General features: G+C 36.7%; 1 protein-coding gene and 1 long non-coding RNA gene across 3 annotated transcripts in view; one reads left to right on the top strand and one right to left on the bottom strand.

Annotated features, from left to right (window-relative positions):
* Positions 1-15,699, top strand: part of PKIA (cAMP-dependent protein kinase inhibitor alpha) — a 105,549-nt gene that overhangs the window by 35,860 nt on the left and 53,990 nt on the right. The window lies entirely within an intron of this gene.
* The window catches only part of LOC118547441 (uncharacterized), a 110,457-nt gene continuing 96,758 nt past the window's right edge, over positions 2,001-15,699 (bottom strand). The window contains exons 3-5 of the long non-coding RNA XR_004923090.2: positions 10,101-10,174; positions 4,111-4,275; positions 2,001-2,256 (exon numbers count right to left, since the gene is read on the bottom strand). This is a non-coding gene — a long non-coding RNA (uncharacterized LOC118547441). The remainder of the gene's footprint in view (positions 2,257-4,110; positions 4,276-10,100; positions 10,175-15,699) is intronic.

Below are 15,699 nucleotides of genomic sequence, written 5' to 3'. Positions count from 1 at the left end.
GTTTCTCAAACAATTATAACAAAGTAACAAAGTATTATTTCTAAAGGTGTATCTCAAGAAGGATTAAACTGCATAAATATGTTTAATGCTCCTTCTCAAAAGATAAGAACTTTCTATCAGAAATATGTAACATATTAATAACCTTGTTATGGAGCCGAGATTCTCCCTTCAGCAGAAAACTGAGCATATGTGAGTGATTTTTTTTCCCCTTTGGCTATATTCCTAATGCATTTCCTATCCTGGTCTCGTGGTGTAATGGCATTTAAAGTGTGTTCTTAAGCATTTGTTAGTTAAAGAAACTCAACATAAAGACCCAATCTGGAGGCACCTGGGTGGCTCAGTGGTTAAATGGCCAACTCTCAGTTTCGGCTCAGGTCATGATCTTCCAGTTTTGGGATTGAGCCCCATGTTGGGCTCTGCCCTCAGCGTGGAGTCTGCTTGAGATTCTCTCTCCCTCTCTCTCTCCCTCCAGCTCATGCTATCTCTTTCTATCTCAAATAAATAAATTAAAAATTAAAAAAAAAATAAAGACACAACCTGAGCTTGCTAAGTGATATAAAATTAATAAAAACTACACCTCACTGGAATCTAGGGTGTTATGGGATTTTTTTGTACACTTAGCTCTTCAACTGATTTGATTTGGATTCTGGATAAATTATTTGGTACCTTGGTTAAGTGAGCTTGTGAAGAAATTTTGATATATACAACCACTTCACATCGAGCTAATAGCTATGTTTGCCAAGTATTTTGTAGGAAGAAAAGATTACAGAGCAAAGAATGCTGGGTTTCCGTAAGAGAACTGCACTGTAACGTGTACATAAAGACGGGGCAATTACCAACGAGAAATAGGCCTGACAATAAAGGCCAAATATATGCAACTCCCTTCTTTTGCTGAAAATCTGTCCTAGTTTCATGCTATTATATATTAAAATAATATTGCATTTTCCACTAATGGTACTATTATAATTCATGGGATATGTTTCCCACCGAAGATTCTGCATCACAACATATTATAAAAGCAAAGGTATGATTATAAGATATACTCAACTCATTAATGTAGTAAAAGTCCCATATATTTGAAAAAGATATACATCTTTATATTAAAACTACATTTCTACTGTATTGTAAATTATAACAACATAAATTAACACACTAACTTTAATTACCACTTATTTACACCAAGCCTTTTCCCCAACAAGAAAGATACATGTTTAGGGCTGTTTGTGTGAGTTAGATGACTGGCATCTTTTTTTTTTTTTAAGATTTTATTTATTTATCTGACAGAGAGAGACACAACGAGAGAGGAAACACAAGCAGGGGGAGCGGGAGAGGGAGAAGCAGGCTTCCTGTGGGGCAGAGAGCCCAATTTGTGGCTTGATCCCAGGACCCTGGGATCATGACCTGAGCTGAAGGCAGATGCTTAACGAACGACTGAAACCACCCAGGCGCCCCACACTGGCATCTTTTAAAAAAACTGTCCAAGAGGGGCCCTGGCTGGCTCACTCAGTTAAGTGACTGACTCTTGGTTTCAGCTCAGGTTGTGATCTCAGAGTCATGAGACCTGAGCCCCGAGTCAGGCTCTGTGCTTAGTGCAGAGTCCACTTGGGACTATCTCTCCCTCTTCCTCTGCCCCTCCCCCTGCTCACACACACACTCTCTCTCAAATAAATAAATAAATCTTAAAAAAAAAGAAAACTGTCCAAGAAAGTTTGGAGTAATTAATTTTCACATAGCATGGGGAGGTAATCAGAATCATTCTCCCATATTTCTTTAATTCTAAGGTACCGTATGTTGTATGGTATGCCCTTAAACTAAATTTGTAACACTTTTTTTGGAAAGAGAAAAAGCTGGTATAGCAATGTGCACATTAGGAAAAAATTTTGGTTTTTATAAATTTTATAATGATAAAAAGGTATCACAATGCAGTAAATATTTTTACTTTAAAATTAAATTTAAATTTAAGCTTAATTTCTACAGCAATTGTTAGAAAATTTAATTATGCAATCTTTGTTGAAGATGATTTATAATTTATTATGATTGATTTAGAAATTTCCATCCATTTTAAAATTCAAAACTTTGGCTAAAACCATCAATTATCTGAAACTTTCTCAGTCATGTATGAGAGGTCAGTGCCTCAGTTGATCCTATAGTGAGTTTCATGGAGAGTACAGCAGGTAGAGTCCTTGCTGAGTAATTTATTGATGGTGAATGATGAATCGCTCCCAAGTTTGCTCATGATTCCGATCCTTTGAATCACTGAAATACCAAAAGAATGAGTATACAGCTACTAGGAAGAGTGAATATTTTAGCTTACTCACAGTCTCTTTGAAGCAAAGGCACATCTTGTGCATAGGTGTAAAGAAATATATTTTTGGGAAAATAATTCTGGTTACAGTAGAAGGTAGTGACCTCTGGGGCTTCATTTATTGCTGGCGAGAGTTTAGAGCCCTCTAGACATTGATTGACATGATGGGCTTATTTTAATCAGCAATTACAAAGATTGACTAAGTGCTAGACATCAGTAAGTAGATTACTGGGTAAAAATCAGCTTTTCCTCCTTGTACAAAACCTAGATGCATCCTATCAAAGGGCAGAATTAAACAGGCAAGGGAAAATTTATTCAAGACTGCTGCAATAGGGGAGATATTGGACTCAACGCTGCTGAAACAAAAGGCAGGAGAGTTTTTCAGTGCTGGGGCGAACTAGTGGACTAGTACTGGAAGACACCAAGCAGGGAGATTGGTCAGTGGCAAATACGCCATCTGTGTTTTCTAACTGGCACTTACTGAGGTAGACTCTTACCGTCCCACAGAGAATGGGGGTGCTATCTTTCTTGTTTATGTTTCAAACACTTGGCTCCCAGGTCACTGAGAAAGATACTCCTTGGTTGTAAAACTATCAAGAGGTTGGAAGAGATTTACATCTCAAAGGGACAGAGAAAGAATTTCCAGTTGCAAGTTTTCTAATGCAAATGCTTGAAGTAAGGAGAGGTAGGGGCCTGTAGTCGGGAAGAAAACTGCCTAAAGTCAGTCGTGCTGAGAGGAACGTAAGGCTGGCTGGTTGGTCAACCTCAACCTGGAACGCCGATACAGATCTGTTTGCCAACTCTAGACAAAAGCCTGTAAGAAGAGGAAGCTCTGTTGATCTCCCATTCTCCCTAATCTGATTTAGATGTTTCACTTATGTGTTCTCACAGGGGCACAGTCTGGCCAATATCAGAATTTATCAGGTCTAATTGCAATTTTTTATCTCTTTATTACTGTTGACACTAGACTACAAACTTCATGAGGACAGGGATCCTGTTTACATTTGTAATCTCAGGACCTACTGTAATGCCCCCCACCTTATAGTACCTCAATTGACACCTGCTAAATTAAACCGAATTCTGAAAATTTCAGAAAAAGGTAGCTGAGCTGGAAAATAAGAATGTGGGAATTACAAAAGAATTAAGAGCCTTTAGTTTGGTAAGGGAATATGATCAGAGACCATGTATTCCTAGAAGGTATGAACTCTTCCAATAAATCTTAGAAAACTAGAAGTGGGCCACACACAGTGAAGATAATAATAGGAAAGGGAGTTCACATTGAATGTTCTCTATATGGTAGATACCATGCTAGCATACCAGATTTTTTTTTTTTTTAAGATTTTATCCATTCACCTGACAGAGACAGCAAGAGAGGGAACACAAGCAGGGGGAGTGGGAGAGGGAGAGCAGACTTCCCGATGAGCAGGGAGGCCGATGCGGGGCTCGATCCCAGGACTCCGGGATCATGACTGAGCCGAAGGCAGACGCTTAACGACTGAGCCACCCAGGCGCCCCTAGCATATCAGATTTAATCCTTTGAAAGGAAAGGAAAGCATTGCAAGCCCCACTTTATAAGTAAGGAGACTGACATCTAGAGTGGCCACATAATTATAAACTTAAATTGTAATAGTTTAAAGTTTTAGAAGAAGGGGCAAATAATCAACATTCTAAACTTTGTATATTAGATCATACCCTTAAGAAGGGATCATCCCCAAAATAGAAATAGAATTAATACAGTATTAGATGTATCATTAAATGCTAGAGACAAGGAAGGTTATAAAGAAAACAGATGATGTTTGGGGTACCTTCCGAACTTGCGAAAGTGGTTTCACCACAGGAGACTGTCTCTTGGCAGCTCTGTCAGCTCTGCATTACTGGGTTGTCATTAGTGGAGTTCTTCTCTTGTACTTAGGACGTTCTCCATGATTCTTCAGTAACAGAATATCTTTGTTTCTTTGATTCTATTATCACTGAAAAAGATTGTTTAAAGGAACAGCCTTTTTTGTTTTTTTCAGATACACATTGGGAATGCTATATATTAGCTCTCACTATGTGCTAGAGATGTGCTGGTAGTCCCCTTACATCTCCCTACATATCAGGCAGGAAATAGTAAGGCTACTGATGCCAGTCCCATCTGGATATTACTGAACTGAAGAGGGAGGTCTGGGACAAAAGCAAACAGGCGAAGGGAATTTAATTAACAATTCAGTTTGATCTGAAAGTCTGATCAAATTCAATTATACTCATGTCAGGCTTATATGGAACTTATTTTTCAAAATAATATGGATTTACAGTTTTTATTCGGAATTTGGGGTAAGAAGGAAAACAATAATTTAAGCTAGTCAGTAAAAGGAACATCTTCTTTATGTTTCTTTGAAATCCTTTGGTGAATCCCTTAACTTGTCATCTCACTGATTTTACCCTTTTCTAGAAAAAAGCATACTGGTAGGAAGTAAGATCTAGTGCTTTTCCAGTGTACTGTTGGCATTCTTCCAAGTCTTCTGGAAAACGCTATTCTATCACTTATATTCCTATAGAACTTTGAATTGCAATGAAGAATCCTCTTACACAGCCTCTTACACAAAAGCCTCTTAGACAAAAGTATCAGGATATTCTTAAATAAACTATATACAAATGGGTATATTTAAAATAATTATTACTACATCATCATGCCCCAATAAGAATGCAAGGTTGCTTAGCAACAGGATCAGGCAACCTTAACAAGAAAATGCATGGAAACAATGTTGAAAAGTGATTGAAACCTTAAAAAGGCAAATTCTTTGAACTAAACTTTTGTGAAAAGATAATACGTCACGGGGAGAATGAGTTTTTTAATCTAAGAATTGTTTCCTGATATTGGTGCAGCATTATTTAAGGGCTAAACATCAACTACTTTCTGTAGAGTAGATACAGCAACAGTACTTCTAGTCTTCACATAATTTAGGATACTTAAAAAATATTTTTTTATCAGGGTTAGCTTGAAAATACATAATATTTTAACAGTGTCCCATTAATTATCATTAAAACTATAGAGATATATAAAGGTGCTTCAAAAATAAGTAAACACTCCAAGTATATTTGATTAAACTACAAGTGTTCTATTTTTTTGTCATCATATATAACTAGACAATAAAAAACTCAAAAATTATATTCTTATCTTTTAAATTTGAACATACACACATATGCAAACATACATTATCTAATTCTCATTTCCAGTTTTTTAAAAAAGAACCTACAAAGCACTGTCTCTTTGGGAATATTAAATTGACTAATTTTTGACTAGTTTGACTGACTGGGCTAATTTTATACTATACTACCTGTAAAATTACTGACTTGCTTCTGCTAATAACAATGAAAACAAATCTGGTATACGTGGGCTTTCTTGATGTAAGTGCATAAACACTCAGCAAATTCAGTCAAAGAATAAGCTCAGGTCTCCTGAATGGGGAGGCAGAAAATCCCAACTCTGATCCTAGTCCTGTCCTTGCTTTCAACAAGTCACTTAACCATTCTAGACCTCATCTTCCTCCTCTATAAAAGGAGACCTCCAAAATTCTTGCCAGGTCTAATACTCCTGATGTCCGTGTCCATTAATTCTTCTCATGGAAAAAGTGGTTGTTTTATTGAATTTGGTTAATCGGTCTTTATGAGAATATTAAAAGTAGCAGGCCTATCCATCAATACTGTTCACGTATCTAGCAGAAAATTTTCATTACTGATTTCCTTTTTGCTTTTTCTTTGTGTGTGATTATATGTTACAGAGCTAATTTTTAGTTCTGGAAGCTTAAAACATGCAGGTGCAGGTGAAATATGCCGCAGCCATTCTGTTTTAAAACAACTGGCTTTTTTTCAGTTTTTAGAAGAGGGCTAGATGAGCCTATCTGTCTACTTTTCTTAAGAAGTTTTATATCATCACCAAAAGGTCATCCTTAAACAGTCAGACAAGGTCAACAACAAAATCTTGGAAAATAGCCAGTGCATCATCAAAAGAAACGCGGTGGACTATTTACATACAGATACTAAGTTTAAATAGGCAGCAGAATACAAGAGTTGCGGGGGGGAGGGGGGGCGGATATGGGAGAGTTCCTTTACAGACATAGCAAAGAAATAATTTCAAGAGATGCCTCATAATATTAAACTGTTGAGAACCAACAGCAGTAACCAAACCTGGCCCCCAGTAATTGGTAAATTTATTTATAAAGAAGTTGTAAGCAACAAGTCTAAGATATGAGTCACAGAAGATTCATGGGCCACACCCACACTGGGTCCTATGTGCCATTTTCAAAACAAAGAGAAGTTGATGTAAATATTTTAATTGCAAGGAAGTGAAACAGTGGTTTTTAATCCCACCAGTTGATGCCAGGCCAGGTTTTCTATTATGCAACTGAGGATGTAGTCCCAAAGTATTGAAAGCAAAGTAGTAGAGATGCGACTCTTTTCTTCCCATGAAAATACCACTTCTACTATTAGTTCTAAAGGAATAGAGAGCTTATAACAGAGAACACATTAGAAAAGCATCACATATTTAAATCCGGAAACTTAATATTGACAAGTTTAGGAGGAGAGAAAGCTACAGAAATCATCAATGAAGACTTTGCACCTTCAGTTGAAATTTGTAAAATTATAAACAAAAATGGAGAATTCTCTGCAATTTGTATTCCATCCATGATTCAAGGAAGTGACTTGGAAGAAGTTTACTAGGTTGAAAAGTAACCTGCTGGGAAATATGGATACCACCAATACAGAAACAATAATATAAGATAGAGACGTATTTTTTGTAGCAAAGGATTTCACCAGCTTTGTAAGAGAGGATTTTATGGTTGACACCAGAATCATATTGTAGTTATACCTATTGAAAATTTTAGATTATGGACTACATAAATATATACGTAGGAGAAACAGTCAATAAATTGTACACAATATATTACAGTAGTAAACATTTGGTTCTTGTCAATGAATAATTTTACAGTCTTTTTGTGCTCTTTTAAAGAGCCTAATTTTTAAATAAAAATTGTTTCAATTTGAGAAGTGAGAAGTTTAAAATAAGATCAACCAGATTTCTACAAGGCACTTTCTGATGCTCAAAGTAGGCAGGCTACAAAATGGTGCATGGCCAAGGCCATGTGGGAATGTGCCTGTTTCTTGCAGTTTGAATTATATTATACATTCTGTAATATACAGGGGCACACAGTATTTTATAAGCAATGCTTTTCAAGCAAACTCTTATGCAGGAGTAGTAGTCACCTTCAAAACCTCCTTGTCTAACTAATGAGAATAGACCTGAGGCAAAACTACAATGTTTGCTTAAGTTTCATCAAGCTCCACTTTCTGAGTCTTTCCCCTGTGAGTCTACCATTCTGTCCCCTCTGTTACCTAATACCCTCTGCAGAAACCTTATGCCCTCGAGTTCTCTTCCCTCCTACACATCATCAAAATTTGCTTTTGGATCATTCTGGCTAAGGAAAAAATGACTAAGATCTTAAGGTACAATGGGTATTTGAATTTCAATGGAGAAGGAAGATTTAAGCTAAAGGGATGAAGTGTGGAGGTAAAGGGGTGCGCATTGACTGTCAAGCATCTGTTAAGCATTTTTAGGCATTGGATCTTTCTTGTATATCTCCAATCATAAAGCTAGTCCTGCAAGCCATATGTAATTAGAAGTAATTGTATAAGGATCAAGACGCCAGTAAATAAAAATAATTTCTTCGTAGTTCATAAATAAGATGTAGATTAACTTAAAGAGTACACAAAAATTGCTCCCTGTTTCCTGAACACAAACTAGCTAGCAGGGAAAAGGAGTTTGATAAACTGGCCTTGGTGTTGGTGAATGGCAAGGAAAATTCAGTGTGGAATGACAGATGGAAAGTAGGCCAAATGATATGTGTGTGTGTATCCATGTGTGTTTTGTTTTTTTTTTAAGATTTTATTTATTTATTTGACAGAGAGACACAGAGAGAGAGGGAACACAAGCAGGGGGAGAGGGAGAAGTAGGCTTCCTGCTGAGCAGGGAGCCTGATGTGGGGCTCGATCCCAGGACCCTGGGATCATGACCTGAGCCGAAGGCAGACGCCCAACGACTGAGCCACCCAGGTGCCCCTATCCATGTGTGTTTGTATAGAAGCTATCTCTGTCATCTAGGAAAAGACATCCAAAGTTAATGCACTGAGAAGAAGCTATAAAGTTCGACACATTTTATTGCTAAATTGGATCGTATTTGAGAAATGAATCAATAGCAATGACTTCCTTGAAAGGTCTCCTAAGGCTATTGATTTTTTTTTTTTTTTTTTAATGGGACTGGTATGTAAGGAGGTTCTGAAATGACACAGATAGATAATACTACCTGTCAAGGATTTTGGCATCAGGAGTTGAGCAAAACTATAATATGATAGAAAGCACAGTTTTCTTTGTCTCCTTACAACATTAAAATGAAAAAGTGAAAAGACCTCTAAATTTTATTTTATATTTAGCAGTTATGTAAATTAAAACAGATTGATCTTAGGACTCATTATGGTTATTCAGTCACCAAAAAAAAAAAAAAAAAAAAAACCCAAAACACATTTGCTTTGAAATGATTCCTGAACATGGATGCATTTCATATTTAGAATCAGATAGCAAAAGAAGACTGTTTAATATACATGGGTCAATATTTAGTAGTGGTCATTATTTGTGAAAAATAAATTAATTTTCTAACATTCCATCTTTTTTAACAAAAGAAGGATTTTATTTTTTCTTGTCAGATGTTCCTTTCTTCGTTAAGAGCCTGGGTGGCTCAGTTGTTAAGCGTCTGCCTTCACCTCGGGTCATGATCCCAGGGTCCTGGGATCGAACCCCGCATCGGTCTCCCTGCTCAGCAGGAAGGAAGCCTGCAAATCCCTCTCCCACTCCCCCTGCTTGTGTTCCTTCTCTCGCTGTCTCTCTCTCTGTCAAACAAATAAATAAATAAAATCTTTAAAAAAAATAAAGGAAGTGAAGAAAAAAGGAGTTACTAATTCTAAGCAAATCAGCTCCTTGATTTGCCTGATGATTATGAATATGAATAGAGGCTTTCTCTATAGTACAGTAGCTCTTAATAAAAAAAAGTGCTGGCTCTAACATATTCTGCGAAGGAAAGTATGCCAAGACAGTCAGCAATCTTTTTAAAATTTTTCTTAAGTTTAAAAATTATTGTCCTTTGCATGTATTCTACATTTCTCCTAAATCATTTTTACTGTGGAATATATGATGCTGTAATACTAAATTTATGAATAAAGTATTATAGGTTTCATATATCTCCATATCTTACACTGATAACATTTAAATCGAACGATAAATTGTTTTTTGTTATTGTTATTTTTTAATTTTTTAAAAGATTTTATTTATTTGACAGAGAGAGACACAGCGAGAGAGGGAACATAAGCAGGGGGAGTGGGAGAGGGAGAAGCAGGCTTCCCACTGAGCAAGGAGCCCAATGCTGGGGTGGGGGGTGGGGGTTGGGGCTCGATTCCATGACCCTGGGATCATGACCTGAGCTGAAGGCAGATGCTAAACGGGACTGAGCCACCCAGGCGCCCCTCGAACATAAATTGTTACTGTTTCACAAACTAGGAGATAATTGCTCTGATAACAAGCAAAAGAAGCTGACAGGAAAGACAGATTTTCTACTCTTTGCTCTTTAATGTTTGTGAGACTGTTTACTCTAGTTGTCCAATTAATGGGAACACATCACAAAGTTTTCCTGACTCCTGATTAATTATCTATAATTTCACTGGTTTTGTTATTGCTAAAGCTCCACTAGTTCTATATGTGACTATCTTACCTTACTCATTCTGTTTTCCTCTTTGACCTTCCTTGTATTCAGAAACCCCATGTCATTAACTTGTCCAGTAGTACCTGTTATAATCAGAGAAAAAGCAAAGAGGAATGAATGTAATGCCAATATAACCATTAATTGGAAGCCATGTTTTAGGGTATAAAAACAAGAGGATTAGAAATGATAGTTTAGTTTTAGGAAAGCTATATAGTATATAAATGGAACCCCAAATGGCACCGGAGATAATTTTCCAGAGCTTTATTATTTGATACACATCCAGTTTGTGCCCATGGATGATGAACAACTAGTATTTCTAGACAAATGAGGTTAATAAAATGAAGTAGTAATGGTACTATTTATCTCAATCACGTTTCTTATGCTTTCTTTGTTTATTATGCTAGAAATTATATGACATTATTGGAGTAAAAGCATTATAATGACTTCACCATTGTGGAACATGAAACAAAATGAGAACTCAGGGCAAGGAAGGAAAGGAGTAAAGCAAGAAGGAAAAAGAAAAATGAAAGCTGAAACGTTTATTTCTTGGCCCACAGGTGCTAGGAGAGCTTACTTGTGCTTTCTTACTTCATCTTCATCATGCTATTGTCAGAATAGTATTAATGTATCCATTTTATAGACAAGCGACTGAGGCTGTCCAGCTACAGGTTGCACTTGATTATCTGCCAGGTTTTCAAGCCTGGGTTGAGGACAGTCAGGGCAGGAATTTCAATCCTGGTCAAATCATGACCTGGTGGAGATACCATTCTGCAAGCTCAGAGTTTTGACCCAAATTTTGACATTTAAATGTTGCTTGTCTTTCTCCAGGATGATAGTCTCTGTTTTAAGAACAACTATAGTTCTTTCCCCGTAACAATTTTTCTGAGTTGTTTGTGCCAACTAAAGGTTTTGATTGGTTTTTATATTAACAAAGCCTTGGAATTACATGCAAAATGATGTGAAGAATTATTTATTTGTTTATATTTAAGGGAAGGGATACAGAGCTGTTATCAGATTCTCAAAACTCAATCAAAATATTATCTAATAATTTACATTAAATGAGGTAATGAATACTTCTTCTGGATCCAAACACTATTATAATAATTATTATTATTTTAAGATTTTATTTTTAAGTAATCTCTACACCCAACGTGGGGCTTGAACTCAGAACCCCAAGATCAAGAGTTACATGCTCTACTGACTGAGCCCTACAATTATTTTTAATTCTTACAATGTCCCTGAAATATCTATTATCTCCATTTAACTGAGGCATAGAGAAGTCTAAATAAGTGACAGAGATGGAATTGAAATCCAGGTCAATTTCAACTTGAGAACCACTAATTCTATATACCCTGCACTGCCTCTCACTGTAGATAATCAATACATGTCCATTTATTTCCTTTACCCCATTTGGGGGATCAAAAAGCAACTAGTACAGATTAGTTTTAATGTAAATGCTATAATAATAATGCTAGCCAGCAGCTACTGAATATTCATATTGTGCTTGAAGCTGAGCATTAAGTACTTTATGGGCATTCTTTTATTTAAATCTCACATGTCACATATATTACCTACCCGCTGAAGAAGGTAGTATAAACATGCTAAAGTGATTGAAATAACATGATCAGGTACCAGCAGTGAAACTGGGAACAAATTTCCTGGGTTGATGGTTGAATTTTGACCAACATATTAAGAGAAGGGATGAGCACTGATGAGAAGACTGGAAAGCTATTCATAGCAGGAGAAAGCACTAATGTAAGTGCTGTACTGTTTTGCTTAGGAACTGTGGACCCTAGTAACGGGAAAACTGGGGTTCTGATGAAAACTGAAAGATTTCTTCTTGCAGTTTGAAAAAAATATAAACTGGTATCTCTTCATCTCTTCGTGTTTGAACATGACTGTTTTGTGGGTGTGTTGAAATAACTGATCCAAATTCTCTTTCAGATCTAGAATAAATGTTTATATTACAGAGGTAGAGTCCACGGAGCTATCTTCCCAAGTCCATAAATACATCTTCATATCCCCACCCTCCTTTTTAAAGTGTTTTACACTCCGTGGAAATAGAGCCACGCTACGACCCAACAATTGCACTACTAGCTATTTACCCCAAAGATACAAATGTAGTGATCTGAAGGGACACCTGCACCCCAATGTTTATAGCAGCAATGTCCACAATAGCCAAACTATGGAAAGAGCCCAGAGCACCCTTGACAGGTGAATTGATAAAGAAGATGTGGTATATAGAGGCGCCTGGGTAGCTCAGTCGGTTAAGCATGATCTCAGATCATGATCCTAGGGTCCTGAGATCTAGCCCTGCATTGGGCTCTCTGCTCAGCAGGGACCCTGCTTTTCCCTCTCCCACTCCTCCTGCTTGTGCGTGCTGTCTCTCTCTCTCTGTCAAATAAATAAATAAAATCTTTAAAAAAAAGAGATGTGGTATATATGTACAATGGTATACTACTCAGCCATCCAAAAAAAATGAAATCTTGCCATTTGCAACGACATGGATGGAACTAGAGGGTAGTATGCTAAGCAAAATAAGTCAATCAGAGAAAGAATTAACATATGATCTCACTCATATGTGGAATTTAAGAAACAAAACAGAGGGTTATAGGGGGAGAGAGGGAAAAATAAAACAAGACTAAATCAGAGAGGGAGACAAACATAAGAGACTCAACCATCGGAAACAAACAGAGGGTTGCTGAAGGGGAGGGGGTGGGGGAATAGGGTAACTGGGTGATGGACATTAAGGAGGGCATGGGATGTAATGAGCACTGGATATTATATAAGACTGATGAATCACTGAACTTTACCTCTGAAACTAATAATAGATTATATGTTAATTAATTGAATTTAAGGAAGGAAAGAAGGAAAGGAAGGAAAAAGTGTTTTACACTCTGGAAAAAGAACAGCAAAAACAAACACAATTTCCTTTTATCTATAGTTATTGTTCATCTAGTCAAGAAAACCCAACTTGATATATATATATTTATGCCAGAGTATAAAATGAAATTTCTAATTCATTTAATTAGTTCTTCCTATAAAATTGTATTTATTCCTATAACATATTATCACATGCAAATTTTTGGTAGTATTATAGTATCAGCTTGATAACCTAGATCATCTGACTGTGATCTCCATTTATTTATTTGTTTGTTTGTTTCTTTACTAGAGAGGGAGTGGGGAGAGCCAGAGGGAGAGAGAGAGAATCTTAAGCAGGCTCCATGTCTAGTGCTGAGCCCGACGTGGGGCTCAGTCCCACGATCCTGAGATCATGTCCTGAGCCGAAATCAAGAGCCCATCGCTTAACTGACTGAGCCACCCACGCGCCTGCCCCTATGTTCCGTGTTTAAATAATAACTCACAAAAATCTTTCTGAAGGAATATTATAATTAATCTCCCCAAATAATTTACAATTCTGTATGCTCTGTTTTCACACACGTTTGGCATCATTTTGACTTTCACTACTCATTTAGTGTGTTTGCATGCCTTTTGTTAAGATAGCTGGTACACAGGTTGTTTCCTGATTACCACACGTGGAATACTGATTCTGTTTGCATTTGAGAGTTACTAGTGTTTACAACTAACAGAGTCTGTGGACTTGAAGGAAAAACAGTGCTTCCTTTTGTTACTCTCAGAAAAGAATATTTGTAAATCTGCATTACTGATTAAAGAAGACTGATTTATTATTGTAAATTTGACACTTTCTTTTAAACCAACCACAAAATGTTAGACTATAAGCTATGAATTGACTATATTATATATAACTATATTATAAATATAACTATATTATAAGTTACCTATAAACTTTTTTCTCCACCAAAGCAAAAGAAAAATAACATTTCATAAAAAAAAAAAAAAGAGGGCGCCTGGGTGGCTCAGTTGGTTAAGCGACTGCCTTCGGCTCGGGTCATGATCCTGGAGTCCCTGGATCGAGTCCCGCATCGGGCTCCCTGCTCGGCAGGGAGCCTGCTTCTCCCTATGACCCTCACCCCTCTCATGTGCTCTCTCTCTCTGTCTCAAATAAATAAATAAAATCTTTAAAAAAAAAAAAAAAAAAAAAAAAAAAAAAAAAAAAAAGAAATGTTTTTTCTCTTCACATCTTGAATCATTGCTCTCCTCTTCTTTGAAAGTTAGTTCTGAATAAGATGTATTAATATCTCATTGAATTATTGGCAAAGCCAGCTTAGCCATCCCTTTGAGTAATAACTTATCTCACATTGAAATATCTTAAAATATGAACAGTAATAGCTTATGTGATAAGTATTACTGATACGGAGATTTGATTCATCAAGGAGAATATGTTGGAAATAGAAATGGACAGTGGCAGAACAAAAATCACTTTTAACTAAACATTACCTTGATATTTAGACCATTAGCTAAGAAATAGTGTGAAGAGCATGAAAACAGGTTTCATACATTTCAAGGAAGCAGAATATTTGCACATCACTTAACATTTATTAGGCATGTTCTTATAATCTGGAAGGTTATGTGCATCATTTAATTTAAACACATCCCTCTGTAATAGTGTTATCCCTGTTTGCAGATCGGAAACAGGCTCAGAAAGATTAAGAATGTTACCTAATTCTAGTAAGTAGGAAAACCTAAACTGATCTAATTCCAAAGCAAAGCTCTTTTCTGCCATCAGTGTGGATCTTTATCACTGAGAATTAATGAACTCTTATGAGCCTTCTTCCAGAAAAATGCATAAAGAAACAACATGAGGGGGGCACCTGGGTGGCTCAGTCGGTTAAGTGTCTGCCTTCTGCCTTTGGCTTGGGTCATGCTGCCAGGGTCCTGGGATCCAGCTCCCACATGGGCTCTCTGCTCAGCGGGGAGCCTGCTTCTCCCTCCGCTCCCCCTGCTTGTGCTCTCTTGCTCTCACTTTCTCTCTCTCTCTCTCAAATAAATAAATAAAATCTTAAAAAAAAATAAAGATGAAGTCCTAACGGGAGAAACAGACACTAAGTAAAGATATGTTTCTAAAAAAAAAAAAGAAAAAGAAACAACAAGAGGGATGATATATCACTAAATGATCAGTGGGTTTGGAGTTGCTTCTACTGATCTTTTGAAAATAGCTTTCCTCTCAGATAGTATGCTTTAAATATTTTCTCTGAAGATTTTCCTAAATTATACATATCAGAAAACTATTTTGCTTTAAGGCTAAAGAAAAAAATGAAAGGTTTTTTTTTTTTTGGAGCGCCTGGGTGGCTCAGTCAGTTAAGCAGCCAACTCTTGATTTCCACTCAGGCCTCGATCCTGGGTCCTGGGATCAAGCCCTGCTTCCAGCTCCCTGCTCAGCCAGGAGTCTGCTTGAGGATTCTCCGGCTCCCTCTGCCTCCCCCCACTTGCGCTCACACTCTCTCTCTCTAAAATAAATAAAATAAATCTTTAAAAAAAAAAGAAAAATGAAAGTTTTTTTAAAAAATTATACTTAGGTGCCAGTATTGTACTATATACATCTGTCAGGATTCAAGGTAAGATGTGTCTACAAACTGTCTATTACACTGTGACTTCTTTCTGATATTGTGAAGCAGATATAATTTAATAATTATGAATTAAAAAAAAGAGAGAAACACTGCCTCTTGGTCCTCAACATCATACTGTT

The sequence above is a fragment of the Halichoerus grypus genome, chromosome 5, assembly GCF_964656455.1.
Source record: "Halichoerus grypus chromosome 5, mHalGry1.hap1.1, whole genome shotgun sequence".
Lineage (NCBI taxonomy): Eukaryota > Metazoa > Chordata > Mammalia > Carnivora > Phocidae > Halichoerus > Halichoerus grypus.
This window is presented reverse-complemented; position numbering and strand designations above follow the sequence as displayed.